The sequence below is a fragment of the Vicugna pacos genome, chromosome 3, assembly GCF_048564905.1.
Source record: "Vicugna pacos chromosome 3, VicPac4, whole genome shotgun sequence".
NCBI lineage: Eukaryota > Metazoa > Chordata > Mammalia > Artiodactyla > Camelidae > Vicugna > Vicugna pacos.
In genome coordinates, this window is record NC_132989.1 from 34479276 (window position 1) to 34485275 (window position 6000).

The window sequence follows — 6000 nt, forward strand, 5'->3', positions numbered from 1 at the left end:
TATATATATACACATATATGTGGTTTTTGAGTAGGTGTAGGAGTAGCCTCTGTACAATTTGATGTGCGTAGCAGTAAACCGAGAGTCATTTAAGAAACAGAAGTGAGCATTGTGCATATTTAAGTCTAATGACATAAAATACTTTTAAATAACTAAGAACACAACTAATTCTTCGTTTTTCTAACATGTATTACAGTTTAGATTTTGTTCTTGGCCTACTAGGTTTTGCTCCTGAAAAAAAAAAAAAGCCTTCCTGCCAAAAATGCCTCTCATGTGCATTGCGTTTTTGTCTGATGTTTGAACTAGGCCATAGGGACACCCCCGCTCTACCCTGGTACCCAAAGAGGAGAGTAGATGAAACAAGACAGTCTGGAGGGCTCCCAGCTCTGGCCTCCGGATTTTTCTTATTTCTTCCATTTGGCAATAAGTAAGAAAGGGTGCTTGTTCTCTTTAACTCAGTGAAGTTTTAGGAGAGAGAACAAAGAAGCATTTTTGAAAAATCTGCTCATAGTTCGAACAAAGTGGGTTCTCTTATCTAAGGTTCAGACACAACCAAGATAAAAAAAAAATTCTTTCATGTGGTCTCTTTCAGGTTTTGAGAAAAATCAATACCATAGTCACACTCATGTTTGCGCGTATAAAATATTGACTGAAGATACGGGCTTTTTAGTCCTTATGTGAAAACGTCCGTCTTAATCGTCAGTTGGGTTCTAATTGCCTCCCCTCCCCTCCCAGGGAAAGAGTAACGTGAGCACAGCTAAAAGCAGAACTATATAGTTATTTTATAACTGGCACTAACAAATTTCGCCAATTACAGGGTCCATTCTGTAAGCAATGGATGTGAGGCTCCCAATTAATCTAGTGCACCTCCAGGCAAGGTCTAAATCAGCTGGATACAGCGAAAGCAATTTGCACACAGCTAAAAGCAAATTGGAAAATAAGTGTTCCACGCCGCTGCCTATCTTTCCAAGCCAAAGACACAATCAGTATTCTGGCAGCAGCCCTCTGTCATGTTATTTGCAGCTATCAATTTTAATTATAACAATTATTGATTAGTTAGGAAAGTGAATAATCTGAAGCTCAAATAAATGACTCTGCTGCTCCAGGTCTCCTCCCTGCCCCTCATGAGGGGGTGTTGCTCTGAGTCCAACATAAAAATTCTACCTGGGGGGAAGGCATAGCTCAAGTGGTAGAGTGCATGCTTAGCATGCACGAGGTCCTGGGTTTAATCCCCAGGACCTCCATTATAAAAATAATTAAATAAATAAACCTAATTACTACCCCCCGAAAGAGTCCACCTGGATGTCTGGACCAGTCCCTCCATTTCTCCCTCCACTCCCCAGCATGCACACAGTCTTAATTTTGCAATTTGCCTTAAAGACTGCTCTGACCTGAAATAAAACTTGGCCGGCATCTTACTTCTAATCAGAGAATTTCATGACCGTTATTGAAAAGGTCCCTAGATTTTGCAGATTTGGAATTCACTTAACCGTTTTTGTTCAGTTGGGTGAAGAAGTGAGAGAAGAAATTCCACAGAAAGAGAGGAAAATAGAATTACAGGGAAGAAAAGAAAAATGATCCCTGTATTGTCAGATCAAGCAAGCAAGACAGTGTGGCTTAGTGGAACAAACAAAAAGGTGGAATTTGGGATTAAAAGGCATGAAAGAATCTTTGCCTTAAGATTATCACCACGCTCGTTAACTTTGTGATTTTGTACAAATCAAATAACATTGCAAAGTCTTTGTTTGCTAATCTGCAAAACAGAAATGAGAATAACACAGTGAGAATAATCCTTTTTTCCTTAGGTCATTTTATGTTTTAGGTGGAGTGAGTTAGGAATGTGGAGACAGCTAAGTAAGGCACTCTTATCAGAAAGGTTCTGCCAGATGATTATAAGATACTACGTTGGGCCCTCCCCAGCAAGTTCTGTCGTATTTGTTGAATTAACCACGTTCCCCTCTACTCAGTTTTCTCCTGTCAGATTCTGCGTGAAGGAAACCCCAGAGAGGTAAGCAGCATAGAGACGATAGATGAGAACGTAAATACATTCATCTCTCATTTTATGAAATAGATGCGTGCTAGCAAATCTGGCTGTAAGGTGAATTTCTGCCAAGCAAATCCCATTTCCCTCTTGATGTCTTTATAAAATCAGATATATATCCACAGAAAAGAATTTCCCAAGATACTCAGTCAAAATTTGTCACAGGCCAACAGTAGTTACTTTGAAGTGAGTTCAGAATCTTGACGTGTTTGGCATGATTTTCCCAACTCTGGATTTCTTCTGGAATCTATCTTTGCAGAAAAGGTTGGTTAATAACTTTAAAAGATCAACAGCTCTTGGAATGAAGCTCCCCTCCTCCTCTGGTCTAAATGTTTACACAGTCCCCTGACCCCAGCTGTAATAATACACATTGCTAATAGGTGGTGTACCTTAGCAGGCAAAGCTGTACAGTTCCAGAAATTTTGGCAAGTCAGTGGATTCTGTGCTTTATCACTTTCTTAATCTAAAAATTCAGCATATTGGGCTTATTTATAAAAGGCTACACAGAGCTGGACACCACTGGTGTGGTACATTAGGTGGTCCAGTCTGAATGCCACAACCACAGTCTAAGGCACCGATGCTCTGAGGTTCCAGACAGGACGTGAGCCAAGAACTGAAGAAAGGCCAAACCTTGTTATTCTTAGCAGTTCCTACAGAGGAGCCATTAAAACCTCAAATAACTCATAATTAATCTCTGCTTGATTCTTCTTGTGGAAAGAATCATACATTTAGAGAAACATGCCTGTGGGGCTCAAACCTCATGGAGAAAAATAGCCAAATAGATTCATGAAGATCATTTTTTTTTCTATAGATTTCTTACAAATAATTTCAAATTGTGTAAGGGGTAAAATCTACTTTTATCTTTCTCTCTAATTTAAGGAAAGGTATGGCTTACTTAATTTGCTCTGGATCAGAGAATATAATTTTTTAAAATAAATACGATCATGTAATTGCTAGAAAGTCTTTCACCGTATTTCAAGGGAATCTGTTTATTACTTCTGTAAACATTTGAATTAAACACCAGAGTGAAAAAAAAAAAGATCTGCAATGGTGACGTGAAGAGGAATTCTAACTAGAATAGAGTTAATATTTTCTCAAGCATCCTATTTGAATATGCAAGGTTAATCATATTGGCCATATCTTAGAGCATCAGATCCTTTTCTAAAGGACCCCATTTTTTATTTTTGCTTTTAAATCTACTTTAACATATATTATAAAATACCAAATACTGTATTTCAGTATTTGGTACTTAAAATGCTTTAAGGATTTACCACATTTCAATCAATTGAAATTCTTTCTATGAATAGAATGGGCATAAAAATTTCCTTACTTGATAAAAGATTACTTAGCAAGGGCTGTGCTCAGATTAGGAATGTCATTGAGTTATAGCTACATTTAAAATTTATATGACATTCACCATTGAATGTGGATCATTGGAAGAAGTGTCTGTTTTTAACTCAAAAGTATGAGATAGGCCATTTACATAGTAGAAGGAGCATGAGATTTGGTATCAGAGACACTCAGGTTAGACCCTAAATCTGTACCCTTTGGTTTTATATCCCTGGACAAGTTATTTAAAGCTCAATGAATATCAATTCTCTCATCTATAAGGTAGGGATAATACAACAAAATGAGTCTGTATTAAGAGATTTAAATAAGGTAATGCATTGCAAAGATAATACTTGCACAATAAACATTCTTCTTTCCCATCCCCTTTCCTATCTCAACATAACATCAGGAGGTGTGAGGTGTGCAGTATTCATCAACAGCTAACTGGGATAGATTTGCAAACTTTCTGACTTCTCTGTCCTCAAAATCGATCGAGAAATAAATAGAAAATTGAGCTGGGATAATTTCATTATTTCAGAAGTCAAAATCTTGACTGTAAGAGAGTGTTTATCTAACCAAACACCTTTGAAATTCTCAGCAGCAGACAACATACTTCAGCTGTATTTTATGGAAGGACAGAATGAGGGTGTTCGAAGAGATTTTAAGTATCGTCTGGTCCAATTGTCCAGCTGCTGCTCTGATCCCCTCTATTTTACAACTCGGTCCTGTCTGAACCCACATAGAGAACAGGCCCCCGCAGGGGTGGGGGTTGGGGTGTCACGAGGCTGGAATTTCATCTGCAGAGCAGCAGGCTGGGCTACAACCCAGTTCACCTTGTTAAATATGTTTCTTCTGCACTGGGCCCAGTCTGCAAGCCTTCGAGGTCCCTAGGTAAGTTGAGGAAGCGATCCCCCGCTTGTCCTGGGTGGTTATCTCTGTGCCTCCTCCAGGGGACCATAGCAGTTGCCCAGGAACCTCTACCTGGAGTAGCTCCACCCAGGCCTGTGCCATCTTGGCCGATCTAGAGTCTAGACCATTTGCTACCCTTGCCCTTTGGTCCTTCATTGTTCTGGACAGAGTGACAAATTTGACATACCGATTTTTAAAGTGTTAATGATTATCTCCTCTCTTGAGATTATCTTCATCCTAAAGGTGATTTGTAAAGCTACAGTGGCCTCAGCAGCAGGAGTGAAACAGGACAGCCTGGGATTTGAGCAGCATCGTGGTGGAGGGATCCTGGGACAGCGACCTCCGCACCATACAAGGTATTTACCTTCTGTCTTTTAGTAAGATTAGTGTGGACAAGTGTTCATGGACACCAGGAACGGAGACTATCTCTTTCCAGTTACAAGATTATTCAGTGCAATTGAAATGCTTTAGCATAAGATTGAAATAACCCAGGAAAGGCTGATTCCTATCACGTTAACAACTAAATGCCTCAGCAGTTCAAGGTTTCTAAAAAAGAAAAGCCAGTGCAACTGCTCCATGTTTAAATCTGGCACCTTTTTAAGTGGCTGTGAACAGGTAAGGGAGGCCCACGGTGAGCCCCTCTGACGGGGGAGCTGGGAATTGTCACCCCATCATCACAAGGCTTTGCTTTTAAGAAGTAAATACCTGAGTAGCGGATGGGGCTTCAGCTGGAAACACCAGGCACAGTTATAGAAAATCTGTGTGTGAAAGAGCTCAAGCTAATGCTGTGAGAATCAGAAGGAGAAATTATTCAGAAAAGTGGCCTCCCAAAGAGACGGCTGTTGCCTATGCCAGTACCTGCCCGGGCCTGGAGGTGTCTGCTCTCCCCAGCCACGACTGCAGAGCGTGAAGAGAAAGTCAGACATTGTGAATTCAGTCTTTTCTTGGTTCTACCAGATGCTCTGATTGTTGGTGTCATGTTTATCCAAGTTGAAAAACAAATCAACAAAAGAATGTTTTTGTTGTATTTTCTTCTGTGGCGAGTCCTCCTCTCGATGAACCTACAGGCCGTTTGTCTCATTTGGTAAATATGCGTCTTCCAAGTCATGATCAGTTTCTGTCTCCAGCTCTCTCCATGGTAATTTCATTTAACAGATGACTTTATATACTCTCAGCCACTCAGCATTGATTTGACCGCTGTGTGGAAGGCTTTAGCAGGAAGGTCTAGCGGAGGTAAACACGTTCAGCTCTCCTCTCTTTATCCTCTCTCTTGCCTCCCTCCTGTCTTTAAGAAAGAAGATCATTTTCCTTTTTTGCAAATTTTCCCTTTCTTGCTCTCTTGCTCCTCTCTCCTCCCTTCCTGGGGCCCTTACCCTTGGCTGTTTTTTAGCCAACTGTCTCTTCTTTAATGCTGCCTTCTCTTCTTTTTTTTCAAGTTCTTTTTTTTTTTTAATTTTTTTTATTGAGGTTTGAGTCAGTTATAGTGTGTCAGTGTCTGGTGTACAGCACAATGCTTCAGCCCTACATATACATACATATATTCGTTTTCGTATTCTTTTTCATTATAATGCTGCCTTCCCTTCTCACAGAAGCATGATCAGCTAAAAAGATCTCAGTTGCTCAACCATTTTATCCCTGGACGCATAATGCTGTCTCCCTCCTCTTCACCATCAAACTTCTCGATCTTTCTGTCGCCCTTGTCCCTTCTTCCTCACTGGATC